The sequence below is a fragment of the Ursus arctos genome, unplaced genomic scaffold (assembly GCF_023065955.2).
Source record: "Ursus arctos isolate Adak ecotype North America unplaced genomic scaffold, UrsArc2.0 scaffold_20, whole genome shotgun sequence".
In the NCBI taxonomy this organism is placed as follows: domain Eukaryota; kingdom Metazoa; phylum Chordata; class Mammalia; order Carnivora; family Ursidae; genus Ursus; species Ursus arctos.
In genome coordinates this window covers 6816914-6822336 of record NW_026622875.1, presented here as the reverse complement: position 1 = coordinate 6822336, position 5423 = coordinate 6816914, and the positions used below count along the sequence as shown (strand labels likewise).

The 5423-nt window shown below is 50.4% G+C and overlaps 1 pseudogene; it reads right to left on the bottom strand.

Moving 5' to 3' along the window:
- Positions 1–1208: 1208 nt before the first annotated feature.
- LOC113253701 (P2Y purinoceptor 3-like) lies at positions 1209–2296 on the bottom strand (annotated as a pseudogene).
- Between the last annotated feature and the right edge of the window lie 3127 nt (positions 2297–5423).

The following is a 5423-nucleotide window of genomic DNA, read 5'->3' as shown; positions in this document are numbered from 1 at the left end:
AATGAATTATTAAATAATGTATGTTTAGATCTGAGAACTCCTTGGAGATCATTATTGTTCAAATATGAGAGGTTTTTGAGGTTATCTTCTTTGATTACCGTGGATCTTATTTTTTTTTTAAGAATGAACATCATATTATGACTAAAGACAGTTGTAAAACTTTTCTGTCGTAAACTGACGTTATGTTCAAATAAGGATAAGGTGAATTGTCATTCATGCAGTCACTTTACCCTGTTTTTTCCCCACTTTGTTCTGCAGAGCTTTTTTCTAACCTTAATCAGAACCTTGGTTAAGAAGTGTAGTGAAGGAACACATAGTTTGTACCCAGTGGTCTGCACAGAGAGCAACTGTATGAGAGGAAGCTGACCTACGGTGACCTGGTGCTGTCGAGAACTTGGCTGCCTCTTGACCAGTGTTTGGATTGGGCTGTAGGCTTCCATCATAGGAGCGTGTGCTTCAGGCGTCAGTGCCTGGGTTCAAGCTTCCATCCAACACGATGATCTGGGCATTCTCCAGCTGCAGGAACTTGGACAAGTTACTTAAAGCTCTGTGTTTCCATTTCCTTGTGTCAACGGGGCTAACAGTAGTTCCCACCTCCAAGGGCTGTTGTGAGGACTAAATGAACTATTCCACGTAAAGTGCTCTTCCATAGTAAGGGCTTTATTCACATATCCATGCATCCGTTCATTCTTTATTCTTTCCATTCCTGTCCATTGTACACTCACTGTGTGCTGGGCCCTGCTGCCGAGGCTGGCCTTAGGGATACAGCAGTCAGACAGATGTGGTCCCTGTCCTATAGGAACCTAAATTCTAGGGGGAAGAGACAGACTGTAAATGAGTAAACAAATTAACAAGGTCAGGTACTAAGAAGTGCTAAAAAGACAATAGATAGGGAAATAGAGAGTGACTGGGTTATGGGGAGAGAGGTCAATGTTAACTAGGGTGGGTAGGAGCTTCTGAGGAGGTGACTTCAAGCTGAGGCCTGAGTGATAGAGAAAAGTGTCAGCTCTGATTAAAATAAGGAAGTTTTCCTTTGTGTTGGTGGCTCTCTCCATATTCTTACTTTAAAATCTCTTAACGTCAATATAAAATCCTTTGTAGCTGGACACTACTAGGAGATCTTGAGCCCCTCTCCCAATAGCACATGACTGTCTTCAAACAAGTCCTTGTCAACATCTTGGAGCTCATTTTCCCCAAACTTCATCTTGTCAGTACCCAGATCTGCCCACCCCTGGGTCTCTCTCCCTTGGCTCCAGCTGGGTGCTCACCCACCTTATTACGCCTGAGTTCCTGGAAGAGCCTGACTGTGTTGTTGCCCACTGATAGGAAGTACAGGATTGGGTTGAGGCAGCTGCTCAGGCTCACCAGAGGCCTCCATATCTTGTAGGCCACGCTGGCCGCCATTAAGAGCTGGCAGTCTTGTGACGATAGGAAGCGGAGCGTGAGGTAGAAGGAGCGTGTGATGTGGAAGGGCACAAAGCAGAGGGTGAAGAGGCCGCACACCAGCAAGATGGTCCGGATGGACTTGGCCCGGGCTGCATTGCCTGTCCTCATGAGGGTCTCTCCCGGCTTGGTCAGGCTCCTCACCATCAGCGAGTAGCACACCAAGATGACCGAGGAGGGAAAGACGAAGCCAGACAGCGTCAGAACTATGCCATAGGCAAAAAACTGATCAAAATTCTCTGGGCCGGTCATGTCATAGCAGATTATCTGGCCGTCGATGTAGTCTGTGTGGGAGAAGAACAGGGTGGGCAGTAGCTGGAGGACCACCAGGGCCCAGGTGGTGGCAGTGCCCAGGAGGGCGTGCCGGCGGCTCCGGTAGGGCAGTGAGCGCAGCGGGTGGCACACGCCCAGGAAGCGGTGCACGGAGATGCAGGTCAGCAGCAGGATGCTGCCGTAGAGGTTGGCGTAGAACAGGAAGCGCACCAGCCTGCACAGCAGCTCCCCGAAGGGCCACCTGTCACCCAGGGAGTAGGTGGTGATGAGGAAGGGCAGCGTCAGCACATAAAGCAGGTCAGCTACCATCAGGTTCACCAGGTAGATGGTGGCACAGCTCCAGCGCTTGCTTTGGCGCCAGGAGAGCCACAGGACCGTGCCATTCAGGGGCAGCCCTAGCGCGAGGATGATACTGTAGGTCAGGGAGAGGTAGATTTGCTTGTAGTCCTCCGAGAACTCACAGACACTCTGGTCCTTTGAGGCATTAGTATCCAGCGTCTCCATCTCCTGGGAGGCTCCCTCTGGGAGCACAACGGCTCCTGCTTATGCTTCCCCTGGGAGGAAACAAAACGGACAGCATAGCATCATGAACTTGGCTGGGTGTGCGTTAGCCTCTCCCTCGATCTGGCATTCAACTCTGTGTTCCCAAAGCCTGGTCAGAGTCCTTGTTTGAGATAGGCCCACTTGGCGGCGGGGGGAGGGGGGGGGGCGGGGGGGAGGGGTTTAAACCCACGGGTACAGGAGTCTTTAAAAGCAGGGCGTGTAGACTTACCAGGCCCAAAGGGCTGGCCTTACACTATCTTGTATGCTCTCTGCTCTAGGCTGGGGTGTGATAGGAAGCTCAAGCACGCATGGTGCAGGGAGGGCTGCTGTAATTTAAGCAGGGCGCCCAACCTCAAGCTCTCTGACTCCTCGGGCTGGAATCCTTTGCATAGAGTCAGGAAATCTCCAAGGGGATTTTGATTTGTATCTCTTTCAGGATTTATTAACTGCATATTTGAATACTGAGGCTGATTTGCTTATTAACCATCTCAGCATCCTGAACATCCAGAAAACAAATCTGAGCCATGAAGCCAGGTGCAACTTCTTTCATATTCCCATCTCTGCTGATGAGGCAGATCCGTGAGGCTGAGGAAGCTGCGTGTGGAGCCCGCATGCTTCTGTCCGGCCCTGGGAAGTCAGTGGATTGGTCAGCCAGTCACCATGGAGCCTACAGGAATGAAAAGAAGTTTATTTCTAGGGTTTGACATTCAGAAAGACAAGTTAATACAGGGCAAGAGAGAAAGGTTTAAGATAGGTAACTTTGGGATAAATTGAGTGTTGACTCTAAGCTATAACATAGAGCTTTATTTACAACAAAAGGCACAGAGACCTCATTCACTGTCAGTCAGCAAACGTTTATTGAGCATCTACTGGGTCTGGCACTAGGGATACAAAGATGAATAAATACAGCTTTTGCTCTCCAGGATTTCAGTCTGGTGGGGAAGACAGAAACCAACACAGCTAACTGTTCACAATGCCAAGAATGATCAACACAATGCTGTGAAGACCAGCAGGACGCAGCTAAGGGAGTCCAGTGAAGGCTCCTTAATGAGGCGCCCTTTGAGCTGCTTGGGAAAAGAACAGAGGAGCTCTCTAGGCGAAGAAGGGGGAGGGGCCTTCCCCTGGGGGTTGGGGAGGCAGCCCAGAAGAGGAAATAGAGCTGAAGGGCTCGCGTCTTGGGATGGCAAGGGAGCCAGCATGGGGGATGCCCCCGGAAGGAGGATGGTGTTCTTCAGCGGGATGGTGATGGGGTAGCCTGTGTTTGAGGAAGATACCCAGTAGCAGCCCGGAACTGGCCCTGGGGGGGGGGGGGGGTCAGACTGTAAGGGAGCGGTAGCAGTGCATGCAGGTGAGGGATGCTCAGTTGCCCAAGTGAGGCTGTGCAAGATGGGTGGAGGGGAGGGACCTGTCCCCGGAGATGCTGCTGAGGGGCATGCACCAGAGGAGGAGTTGAGGGTGTCCCTGAGATGGGGTGAGTAGGTGGTGAGGCCAGTGCCTGAGCTGAAGCCTGAAGCTTGAAGGTTGGGGCGGAAGTTCTGAGGTTGGGGGACGGTGGCTGTCTGTGCTACAGCTTGTCAAAGGGCTCGCCACCTTGCTAACTGGCTTTACAATCTACCTGACTAAGGAGAGCAAAGCTTTTTGGCTGGGTGAGTAAAAAGAATATAGGTTTCTCTCATTTGTTCCCTGTAATCTTTCATGCGGGGGGTTGGCAAGTGCTTAGTTATTTCGAGTGAAGCTGCCTTCCCAGTTTGGTGTGGGCTCTCAGAGGGAAGCCAAAGAGGGGAACCAGACTGGCTTAGTGCAAGCTCGGCCAGCCAGTTCACACTGTGATCTTATTTAATTCTCAGAACAACCTTGTGGAGGAAGCATTATTAGCTCCAGTTTACTGCTGAGGAAATTGGGAGTCAGAGAAGACACCCCTATGGGGCTCACTAGGCCCTCTAATCTAGTGTGCTTGTTCCTGAAGTGGATTGTGGGTTTCTGCTCCCTCAGAGCACCTTGTGGTGTGGTGAAAAGTGCTCGGATCCAGCTCTGCCGGGGACCACTAGCACAGTTTGAACTAAGCCACCTTGTCTCTCAGAGCCATGGTCTCATCAGCTATAAAATGGGACAGTGTCCCTGGAGAGGTTGCTGCGAGAATTAGCTAGAAGAAAGGCACACAGGCCCCACTGGCCTGCCACAAGAGAGAGACCCAATACATTTTAGTTCTCTTCCTACGCCTTCTTCCTCTTTTCCTAGAGACTATGGTGCCCTGAAAACCTGAGCTCTTTTGTTTGTGTGGGAGGATGGGAGGGCAAGTGAGCCTTTGCTACCCCATAACTGGAGAAAGTCCCTTTTCTTCATGGCTATTACCTTCTGCTATGGTCTGGATTGTGTCCCCTACAAATTCATAACTTCACCCCTAATGTGACCGCAGTTGGAGTGAGGAAGTACTTAAGGGTAGATGAGGTCATAAGAGTGGGACCTTAATTCTGTGGGATTAGTATCTTTGTAACGAAGGACAGCAGAGAGCTGGCTTTATGTGAGACATAGTGAGAAGGTGGCCTTCAGGCCAGGAAGAGAGCTCTCACCAGGAACCAAACCCTGTAGTTCTCGATCTTGGACTTCCCAGTTTCCAGAACTGTTTCCACCTGGTCTGGTATTTTGTTACAGCAGCTTGAGCAGACTAAGGCACCTTATACGTACTTCCAGGCCTACCTAGTGTGGAGGGACAGCTTTGCAGGTGAGAGGATAACCATGTTAGTCAAGGCTAACGTGTAGAGAACTACACGGTGTTTGGACTAGTGTATCATTGAGGTTACTGTTATGGAGAAAGGAAGAGGAAGAAGAAAAAAAGTCAGGCCAGGAAGGATTAACTCACTTGCTGAAAGCCCTGACAGTGTTGACCACCCCTTCCTCCTTGAAGCCTCTCTTCTCTGGCTTCTGTCACCCCCTGGCTTTTCGGCTGCCTCCCTAGAACTCCTAACTCTCCCCATTCACTGGGATGCAGAACTGAAGGACGATGTAGCTATTCACAGAATAAAGGAAAAGAGTGGAAGAGAGGCAGACTATTACAATAGATGAGAACTTAGGGGGCATCTGCCATGATGAATGGGATTCTAAGGAGAGGTCCACCCTTCTAGAGAGTGTGTACTGCAGTTTCCCCTCTTTGTCACCATTTGCCC